The following is an 11,790-nucleotide window of genomic DNA, read 5'->3' on the forward strand; positions in this document are numbered from 1 at the left end:
TTCCTAGATTTTCTTTTGTCAAAAGGACCTAAGCAAGCATTTAGTCATTAATACGATAGATTAATTGGGCGATCTAATTGAGGCAACCTGACTCGCACTGGGCGTACATAATTAGGTGACCAAATTCCTCACTTTGCCTGTGAGGAAGGTGCGCAGGTGCAGGAGAGAACGTGTGGATTCAAATTTAAAGGAAGAACATAGGCAGGGTAAGGGGGCCGCCCAGTAATGAATATTCATGACCTCTAGTAATAAGAATAACGGTTGACCAGTATCAAATGCCCTTGCCACTTGGCAATCTGCCCGCCCAACAACCTTTTGGGTGTACTTCCTTTCTTTTCCTTTCTTTTCTATTAAACTTTCTTTTCTGCTTCATTCGTGGTTGCGATTTCATTTTGCACTTAGGGACAGATCTCTAATTTTAGTGATCTGGACCCAAAGAACCAAGGATTTCACAACGCAGCTCAACACTTTTCCAGCCGTTAACAGTATAAACAACTAGACAAGACAAACGTCAGAGAAAGCACACCATAATGGTAAGTAGCTGAGCTCTGGGAGACAGTGGTGTCATAAAATCTGACTGCCATTCTTGTTTATTATTTCTTTAAAAATATTGATTTTTTTATTTTCAAATTTTCTACCATTTCTGTGGTAAATATATAAAAACCAAAGATGAAAACAAGAAAACAATATTTCTTCTCTCAACCTAAAGCAAAATACAAAAGCAAAACAATCATCAAGATATCTAACTTACCAGCGTTAACTTATTTACTACATGGAACTAATATTTTACCACTTAAGAGATAAAAAAGCAAGAAATGAAATGTGTGTTTTCCTTGCTTACCTCCTACTCCTCATTGTGTATAAGATCTTCCTCGTTCTGAATTTTGTGACAAGCCGATGAATCTTCCTGTTTATCATAATGTGGAAGTGAAGTCTATTTGAAGCAAAGGTATTTCCATCACTTGGGTAATATCGTGTTCTGTGTTTCTGTAGCGGTGATGGCTTACGATGGCCTGGTGTATTGAGCGTGGTTCTGATGGGATCCCCTTGGGGAGGTTAGGCATTTGCATCAGGCTGGCTTCGGAATGCATACTACATTTTAACCTATGGATGATTCTATCTTTAACCTTGATTCCATCATTGTATTCTAACAAGCTGGTATCATAGCTAATCATTCTAGCATTGCCAAAACCTGCCTCTACCACCCACTTGATAAGTTTGCTATTGGGTTCTCTCTGTTTTCTCTTTGTAGGTTTTTAGTAACTGAAACTTTTAACATAAACATGGTTTATGAATGACAAACTTCTTGTAAATTATACTAGATTATAATAATTCAAGCACCATGTGAGTGAATGTATAGAGAATTCCTTTGGGACAGTGGTGAGGCAGTAGGTGCAATGTGTAGCATGGGAAATTAGGACTAGGGCAGGTTTCTGGATTCTGCTGGATCTTATCCAGATAGTCAGCTTCACCTACTAGACAATGAACTTCTGGAAGAGAAGCACCGAATCATACTCCTCTCCATATTCCTATGACATAAAGCAGGGAACCTCAGGTGGCATAATAGTTAAGGTGCTGAACTCCCACATGGCTGACCATGGTTCCAGTTCTGGACCCAGTGGCTTGAAACTCACTGTGGGAGTATGTGAGAGGATGCCCAAGTCCTGAGAAAAGAATGGAAGACAGGGATTGTGGCCTGGCCATACCCTCTGGGAAATGATTTCTTGCTTTCTGTCTCTCTGTCTCTGTGTGTCCAACGAGTACATGCACCCTAGAGCAAAAATCTCTCAAAAAAAAACACAAAAAAAAACCAAAAAACAAAAACTACACAAACAATGCATTGCAGGTAGTGGGAGCTTGAGATGTGCTTATTGAGTTGGAGAAATTCTAGTTTTGCGGACTCTCTGAAAGCTTTTCTAGAACTTTAATTTTCTCATGAAAGCAACATTACTTGCCATCTACTATCCCAGATCTGCACATATTTAATAGTTATATTTTTCATAGAACTATTAAATGATTGTTTTGATATATAATAGTATTCACTGCCTTTCTACTCTAATATTTCTTTAGAGGTTCTACATTTTTCATTTTTGTAATTACATTTTTCATTTTTCTATATAGATGATATAACCCTTTTAATAGATTTTTAATTTGAGTAAGATTTTTATATCCAGATATGCATCTCATTTTCTAAATCATGCTTTCAAATGGATAAGATTCCTCTTACTGACCTATCTTCATTGATTTTAATTTTCCCCTGGGGTCCCAAATTGATTATGAGAATAAAAGCATTACTTATCAATATCAATGGTTTAAGTAATGATGCTATTTTTGTATTTTAATGTTCTGAGGTTGAGTCACAAAAAATAAGACAGTGCCAAGAATTTTTAGGAGAGATGTATGCTCTGTGTTTAATGAATAAAAATTCATTGTGTTTGGCTCATCAAGATAAGAATACTTTGAGAAAAGAAATGATAGTATTTAGTTTCTCTGACTGAACTAATGGGTTTACAATGATCACAGTATTTTGTATTAATTTACTTTCTCCAAGTCATTATCTTTTTATTTTGTTAATATAAAAATACTACCTTTGGTTTATATTATTTTCTTCAAAGAGATTGCACATCTTTTTCTTTATAATATTTGGAAAATGACATTATCCTTTAATGTATCAGTAATTTTTGAAGAACAATAGTTTTTTCCTCTGGATTTTCTAGAGAAAAATCGAAGTCAATTATATTTTAAAGTATTTCTATATGTGTTGTAAAATATCTTGATAACCTTGAAAGGCACACAGGGATGAATATTACAAACAGGAACATTTTGAAGATATGAGTGTGTTTATCTCTAACTGATATTTAGCAGACAAAACAGAGAAAATGAAACAAGTTTATGATGAAGAGAAACATAAAATGTAAGAGTAGTTTTTGAGAAGTATTCTGGAAGCACGTTGAGAAATACTTTATAAGATAAAATGTAAGAGTAGTTTTTGAGAAGTATTGAGGAAGCAAGTTGAGAAATACTTTATAAACAGAGCAAAGTATGAGCTTAGCTATTAACTGGAAGAAAATAATTGGCAATACTATGAGATTAACCAGTTTGCTAATTCATTTCTTTTAAATTCTCTGTAATAGTTCAGAGAAAAGGGGACCAGCAGTTAGCGTAATGGCTATGTCACTGGATTCCCACGTAGTAAACCGTGGTTCATGTCCCGGACCCAGTGGCTTAAACTCACGCCGGGCGCGTGTGCGTGTGTACCCAAGATCCCGAGAGGAGAATGGAGGAGAAGGGATTGCGGCGTGATCATCCCCCCAGAAAAAAAAAAAATAGTTCAGAGAAAAGTATCAGAAGCTAAGTCTGTGTCCACTGATTTACTAGCAGAGGGAAGAACCATTTGAGCTCCGTACACATGAATTATGCATTTATTATTTATTTCCGCATTGAGTTTTAGGATTTTTTATTTATAATTCTATCCTAGTCTAGCATTTCTTAGACTTGAAGAAATACCTATAACTTTTAAAGAAAGAAAAATCATGAACCCACAATATTGACATAAAATTTTTTAATTGCAATGGTATTTAAAATGATAGAATATAAAACCGTATTGTCCCTTGTGATTATAGCGCTCACAAAATTATAAAGCCAAACAACTTTATAAAATAAGTGTAAATGAAAACACTAAAATTCAAATTAACAATATCAATTTTGTTTGACAAATAATGTTCTTCTGCTGAAACAAAATTGCCTTTCATGATGGGAATGTTAGCTTAGGCACAAGCTCTTCCAAACTACCATAAAATGTTGAATTTCAAACTATTCTAAGATTTTATGTGGAGGCCAGTGAAGCTAATTCCTGGTCTCCTGGTGTGAACTGTGTTATGTCTACTATTCCTTTTCCCTCATTAGCCTGTAATAAAGTGTTCTTGCCACCTTGATCATACAATATACATCAGGATAGTCCCTTGAACACTGTGATATTTGGTTTTGGCATAAAGAAGATTCGATACACATTTTAAATATTTTTAAGGTTTTTAAAATGATTTTATTTCTTTATTCAGTTTTACTGAATGTTCAGAGATTGCAGGAATATGTTTGGAAGTTAGTGGAAGAGCCTTAAAACAGTTATACACAAAATACAGAAAAGTATATTTTTAAAAGGCCAGATGAGGGCGCCACAATAATGAAACTAGACCCACGTAGAAAGGTTCTGGGCTTGTCTCCCAGAGCCATTCTGTATACCCTGGGTGTGTGCATGCCTGTGATCTGTGGAGACTGAGGCTTGAGGTGGATTGTGGTGTGAGGATCCTGCAGTGGATGCCCATCTTTCTGTCTCTGTCTCCTTTTTGATCTTTCCCTCATGGAAGAAGCAAATAAATACACTTAAAAAAAACCCTTACATATCAAACTAAATACGTGGCAGTAAAGATGAACAATGTCACAAAAATAAAACAAAATCATAAAAACAAAAGGCAAAACTGTCCAGTGTAAAGTTCAAATAACAACACAAAACAGAAATTTAGAAAAAAAAAAAAAAGCAAATTCAGTTTATAAAAATAAGAACAATGAAATAGTCATTACAGTGTAGGTCCTTATTTTTGTCTTGTTAAAAGAAATAATAAGGCATAGCACAGGTAGGAGGGTGGAGTCACATTGAAGGTGGGCTGGGGTTAAAACCAAATTCAGAATACCTAGGGCTCAACAAAGGGCACCCCATGTTTAATCAATTAAAAACCCGAACAAATGAAAGTGGAAAAAAAAAAGGTCAAATCTGTTCAAAATTCTTTGGGGATTTAGTTTTGGTTGGATGCCAAGTCTTTGTCCTTTGATGTGAATTGACTTCTATCTAAACTTCAGATGATTTTTATTTTCTTATATTTTCTTTTGTTATATTTAGCATCATGAAGCAGAATATCCTGTCCACCTCTCATTCTTGCCAATAGCAAAGGAGAAGCTTTGTAGGAGAGAAGGAAGGGTCTTAACTGTGTGACCTTCCTGCAGAGACCTGTGGTGATACTAGAAATGCAGCCTTCTTGTTGTCAGCAGGAGGGTTAGCTCTATAGTATCCTCCATTGGTATTCTTCTTCTGTAGTTATGGAAATGCTAATTCTGTTGCAGTTTGTACAGTTTCTGTAGTAACAGCAGCATTACTATTTTTCAACCAGATTGTTTTATTTTGTGATTAGTTTTCCAATTTGAATATGAGGTTGACATTTAGTTTAGTATCAGAATTTAATGAAATTCAATTTTTAAGCCTTTCACCAGAAAAGTCTAGTTACCAATTGCATTTCAATTAAGTAAAAGGTAAAGTAATAATGTACTCATTCTTACGTATGAGGCCAGTGTGTTTCTGGGGCTTGCTACATATGAAACCTTGTAGAAGTAGATTCTTTTATAATGGTAGGCTGATGGTGGTAGAAGAATAATGCACCTGGACATGGGAAAGGTCCTGGGTTTGTGTTGCATCCTGGGAAATATCTGAGCACACTAGGAGCACATGCATGATCCAGTGATTCGGGCCATCTGAGAGTGAGGATAGATTGTGGCTGGAAGACCTGGTAACACTTCTATTTACAATCTTCAGATTTACTTTTCCTAAATATATCTATGTAACTATAGACATATTTGTAGAAAATTCTCTTGGTGCCCTGCAAATAATCCTAGACTATCATTGGCACACACTGATTACATCTGCTTGAAAACATCCATGATGCTCTTCTTTTTTTTTCTTTTCTTTTTGGAGAGGTTTTCGCTATAGGGCGCGTGCAATCGCCAGACAGAGAGAGACATAGAGACAGAAAGTGAGAAATCCCCCCCCAGGGGGGATGGTCACGCCGGAATCCCTTCTCCTCCATTCTCCTCTCAGGATCTTGGGCACGCACGCACACACACCCAGCGTGAGTTCTAAGCCACCGGGTCCGGGACACGAACCGCGGTCAACTACGTGGGAGTCCAGCGACATAGCCATTACGCTAACTGCTGATTCCCCCCATGATGCTCTTCTTAAGGACTTTCCTGGACCAGCAGTTAGCATAATGGCTTTGTCGCTGAATTCCCATGTAGCCGACTGCGGTTCGCATCCCGAACCCGGTGGCTAAAACTCATGCAGGGCGCGTGTGCATGCATGCCCAAGATCCCAAGAGGAGAATGGAGGAGAAAGGATTGTGATGTGGCCATCCCCCCTGGGGGGTGATTTCTCGCTTTCTATCTCTCTGTCTCTCTCTGTCTTTCTGGCGAGCGCATGTGCCCTATAGCAAAAACCTCTTCAAGAAAAAAGAACTTTCCTTTAGCTGAAGTGTTCTGAGTCAGTGCCCTGGAACCAATCCTTGGCTAGCAATAATGGAAATTAAAGGTAAAGAGATGAGCTTCCCTGAGCTCAGGTGGGATGACGTTAAGACATTGTGTTGGTCTATTCCTATTGGATATGAAACTCTTCTATAGGCAACCTATGGTTGGAATCTCAGCTTGACAAAGCTTACTGAGTCCCTCCTTTCTCAATCCTCTTACGTTTGCCTGTTTGCCTAGGTATCAAATCCACATCATAATCTGAAGATTCTTCCTTATAATTACTCTCCTCCTTCATTCTTTATATTTTCCCAACAAAGTCCTTGCATATCTATTTTTATTTTGTTTGAATTACAAGTAGTAAGGTACTGCCAGAAGTAGAAAAAACAAAGGTAAGAAGGAGTTTTAGGACTGGCCTAAAGAAGATGCCATTGGCATGACAAGGAAATGAAGTATAAGCTATAGGTCTCACCTGGGTATTTTGGATTCTAGGTGAAGAAAGAATCCACCATCTTGTCCAGAGTAATTGATGTTACTAAGGAGGAGATGGTAAGACCACTTTTACACAATCGGGGCAGTGGTTTGCAAGGTTCTTCCTCTTCCAAAGGGTCGGTTGAACTGAGACACAGAGAGTTGTATGATGTCATGTTGTTTATTGACTGAGTTCAGGGGGCTCTCAAAGAGCTTATAGTAGCACTGACAAGAGCTTCCTTCCTCTTGGAGCTTGTAACATGCATGGAGAGCTTTCACAGAGCACTTCCTCCCTGTCAGAGTGCATAGCATGCAGGACTCTACTGAGTCAAGCCAATGCCAGCAGGGTTGAGCAAGCCAACCTAAGGCTGAGCTGAGCAGGTTAGCTAACTGACCAGGTGATCCCTTTTTCTTTTTCTTTTTTCTTTTCCTCTTTTTTCTTTTCTTTTCTTTTTTTCCTTTTCTTTCCTTCTCTTTTTTCCTTTCCTTTCCTTTCTTTTCTATTCTTTCCTTTTCTTCTTTTTTCTTTTCTTTTTTCTTTTCCCTTTCTTTGTTTTTTTTTTTTTTTTTTTCTTTCTGAGAGGTTTGTGCTATAGGGCACGTGTGCTCACCAGAAAGACAGAGAGAAACAAAGAAACCCCCCCCCCCCCAGAGGGGATGGCCACCCCACAATCCCTTCTCTTCCATTCTCCTCTTGTAATCTTGGGCACACACGCAGACGTGCTCGGCATGAGTTTAAGCCACTGGGTCCAGGACTCGAACCACAGTCAACTGCATGGGAGTCCAGCAACACAGCCATTATGCCAACTGCTGGTCCCGATGGGACTATGGTGGGGCTACTTTTTTTCTTTTTTCTTTCTTCTTTTTTTTAAAAAAAAATTAATAATTATTTTATTTATTTATTTATTTATTGCTTTGAGTAGAGAGAGACAGAGGGTGAGAATGAGAGAGAGAGGAAGTGAGAAAGCAAGCCACCAGATTCAGGACTTGAACCCTGGTCAGCCATGTGAGAGTGTCCAGCACCTTAACCACCATGCCACCTTCTGGTCCCACTACTTTTTTTCTTAAAAGAGCTGCAGAAAATAGTAACTTATTGGCAAAACCAGACTGTCACACATGCCCATGTGTGTTAATGCAATGGCATAAAACAGTAAAGTCATAATTATATAACAGTGTGGAAGTGCAGCACAACTAGTAACGCAAATTATTTATCTAGTGCCCTTCAGACGTGATAAGATAGGAAGCAATAAAGTCAGACTAAAATATCCTACTCTATTTTCTCTAGTGACAGACAGAAATATCTATGGAACTTGATGGTTCCTGTGGGCTACTCTTAATATACTCTTCACGCCCATTGTAAATGAATGGAAATTTATAACTATACCATGAAAAGGAAATGATTACCAAGGGCTTAGTCCCTCAGAATGAAAACTTGGATTGGAAAACAAAATTGTTTACCAAGATCTGCCAAGGCAATAGCTAAAGATAAGGAGACTTTTGGAATGGATAGAGGATAAGAGAAGAAAATGGGTGTGACTTATGACTCCAAATCTAACTACTGTGGTTGGTGCTGTAGCAGGTATCATCAATTTCTCTCTTCTAAGCTGCCCTTCAGTGAAGGAGGGCCATGAGTACTATGGTGGAGCTACATTTTAAATTTACATTGAAATCTTAGATTTGTGTGGTGCAATGGGTGGACCATAGAATCTGTGAAAATTCCCTTCTCAGATTATGTACTGCAGAGATAGTAGTTGAGTGACAGTTCTAGGAACCACTTCTGTGGATTCACCACTACCTTTGTAATATAGCCTCACTTCTCCAGGGATCTTCTTAGTGAATAACTGAGCAGGGTGGATTATTAATGTCAGCCCACTTTTTGCCACGTCTGTGATTCTTCTACTGGATACTCCCAACTGGCCTGAAACTTAGAATTGCTCTGCTGTTTGAGACTCTCCTTGTCAAATCTTCTTTCCTTTCCCTCTCCTTTCAGAGGTGGCAGATCTGCATTATATTTTAAATTCCCTCCCTGCCTACTATTCCTTCCTCCTGTTTACCCTTCACAGACATTTCCTGCAACACATTTATTGCATGTCTATCTCAACTTTATGTCTGCTTCTCAGAACACTCAAACTAACACAGGCCTATTTCAAACCTTTTCCCAAAGGTTCCCAGGGGGGAACCTGAGCTCAGTTGTCCATGGCAATTAACTTGTACATAGAAGTACACTGTTTGAATTTTTTTGTTTCATGTCTCATATCCCCATTTCTCTACCTGTCACTCCTGATATTAATGTGTGACTTTAAAATCATTCTATGTAGTTTTAGATAATACTTTCAAGAGGTGGAGACTAAGTATTTTTCATGTGAATGTGAGTTAAAATTAATCACACAGGTCTAATGAAGAGAAAGTGGCAGAAATGATAGTATACTCTGCTAATGGCAGAGTATGGCCAACACAAAACTATGTTCTCCAGCCAGAAGCTGTGTAAGTGAGCTGTTTGGAAGCAAATCCTTAGCTACGGTTAAGACTTCAAAGGATAGCCAGCATCTAAACTGCAATCTCAAAAGAGATCCTGAATCAGAAATTGTCCAATGAAGCTATTTCTGTACTCCCAATTCTCAGAAATCGTGTGAGATAAATGTTGTTTTAAGCTATCGGGTTAATAGGGAATTTGCTAACACAGGATAGATTACTGTGCCCTTAAATTTCTCAGATGTTTACTCAGATCCTTTTCTCAGGATCAATTTATGAAGACATTACATGTATGCATATGTACACCTACATAAGTAACTGCATATAACTGTGTATACTCACACACACAAACATGCACTTCAGGATATATATGCCATATTTATGTGTTTGTGCATAATATAGCACTGTACACAACTCACTTTGTAATAAGGTCTTTTCCCCTAACCTGTAACATATTTTAAGTAATATATATGTGTGTATCATGATCAATCACTTCATAGTCCCATTATTTCACTGTCTTATAATGGGTTTATGCATTCTATTCTTTGTAAAAAATTAAATATGTTTCCCATTGCTAGGTCTTACTGTTTACTTTTTAAAAAGTGAATAAAATAAGCTATATGATAGCCATTGATTTAAAATGTAACACATTTAATCACTTACATCTTATTCTGTGACATAATTCAGAATTATACTAATTATACTGATCTTGCAGCTATAATTAGTGCAAAGGACAGATGGCAAAGTTTAAAATGATGTGTTTATTAAAATCGTACAGGCTGCCATATTATTTCTCACCATCACACATGTCCATTCATTAGCAGCTCCATTTAGACGGGGTCGAAGAAATTTGAAGGTGAATAGACAGAATGATCACTAACTCTGATGTCTACCTATACCATATACTTCTTTTTAATAATTATTTTATTTATTTATTTATTTTAATTTGACCAGAGAGAGAGAGAACTAGAAAGCAAAATGTTAGGTCCAAGATTCAAACCCCAGTCATCCAAATGGGAGTCCAGTACCTTTAACCACCATGCCACCTGCTGGCCCCTCTATACAATATACTTTTACTATCAAAGGGGACATCATCCAGTGTGATGAGCAATTTTTATTAATAGTTTATTTTAATTATATTTAAATATGAGGGTACTTTCTAAGAAGTGGATATATGTTATTTTTTCCTACAAAAATGTAATAAAAATAAATTAATAATGTAGATAATATTTTGGGTATATGTAAGGTTCTGATTTTAGGTATGATTCCTCTGCCAGAAAGTAGATATTCTTCAACTAAACTTAAGCACAAAATATAAGTCCAGTGGCTCAATAGACATCAAAAGCAACTGAAAGCCAGGAGTCTAGTGTCATTAAGCATTATCTATTCTTCACTGTTGTTCTCTAAATGCAAGTAGGCTTCCTCTAATTTTTGGCCTGTAATATTCCTTAGCAACAATAAAACAAAAGTAACAACTATTAGCCTATCAGTTATTGAGTATTTACTAAGTATCAAGCACTCTCTACCTGTTTTATACAATGTAATTTTCACAGGAATGCAATAAGATAAGTACTTTTATTATCACCAATTTACACATTCTTGCAGAGATACTTATCTTATTCTTTATATCTATTAGCTGTCTTACTGAGGTGGAGAGTTTAGTAGGTAATCTTTGGTTATCATATATTCAGAGATAAAGAAAGGATAGTCAATCTGATTTGAGAGGCTTTGTTTGTTATCACTGTTTCACACTGTAGTCCAGAACATCCGACAGACACTAATTTGACCTTCTGTGTACTGAGTTCAAATTCACATGGAATGAATTCCTTGCCCTCGCTTAGACCACAGTCCCACATCTAATTCAATCAACTGTGCCCACAGCATTGGATCATATTTTGCTCAAATGGAATTTCTTTCTGAACAGAGATTTAAGGAAGATACATGAGACCAGTAGATGGTGTAATGGTTATGTTACTGGACTCCCATGTAGACGACTGTAGTTCAAGTCCCAGACCCACGGCTTATAACTCATGCTGGGCATGTGTGCATGCATGCATTAGATCCCAAGAGAAGAATAGAGGAGAAGGGACTGTGGCATGGCCAACCACTTGGAGGTGATTTCTCATTATCTCTCTTTATGTCTCTTTGATGAGCACATGTGCCCTATAGCAAAAACTTCTCTCAAAATAAATAAATAAATAAATAAATAAATAAATAAATAAATAAAATACAGAAAAAGAGGACAAAAAGATTAAAGAATGAAGTATGACTTTTCTTTATTCTATTATTATTATTATTATTATTATTTAATGAAGAGAGAGAAAGAGAATTTTTTTTCTTTTCTAGACACTTTCTTTTTTTTTCTTAAAATTTTTTTAATTAATTTACATTGATTCCCTGAGCATCATCACAACATACTAAATGTGGTTTCCCCTCTAGAATAAACTGCATAGTGGCTTAATCATGCATGCTATCATCCATAATATTCCATTTCTACTTTCATATATATATGTTTTTTACCCCATGTCTGACCCTCTGCCCTATTCCACTCTCTTATTACACTAT

General features: G+C 36.9%; 1 long non-coding RNA gene across 1 annotated transcript in view; it reads left to right on the forward strand.

Moving 5' to 3' along the window:
* Positions 1-417: 417 nt before the first annotated feature.
* Positions 418-11,790, forward strand: part of LOC102502126 (uncharacterized) — a 22,804-nt gene continuing 11,431 nt past the window's right edge. Inside the window, exon 1 of the long non-coding RNA XR_335527.1 lies at positions 418-533. This is a non-coding gene — a long non-coding RNA (uncharacterized LOC102502126). The remainder of the gene's footprint in view (positions 534-11,790) is intronic.

The sequence above is a fragment of the Tupaia chinensis genome, unplaced genomic scaffold, assembly GCF_000334495.1.
Source record: "Tupaia chinensis unplaced genomic scaffold, TupChi_1.0 Scaffold000432_1, whole genome shotgun sequence".
Taxonomy (NCBI): Eukaryota; Metazoa; Chordata; class Mammalia; order Scandentia; family Tupaiidae; genus Tupaia; species Tupaia belangeri.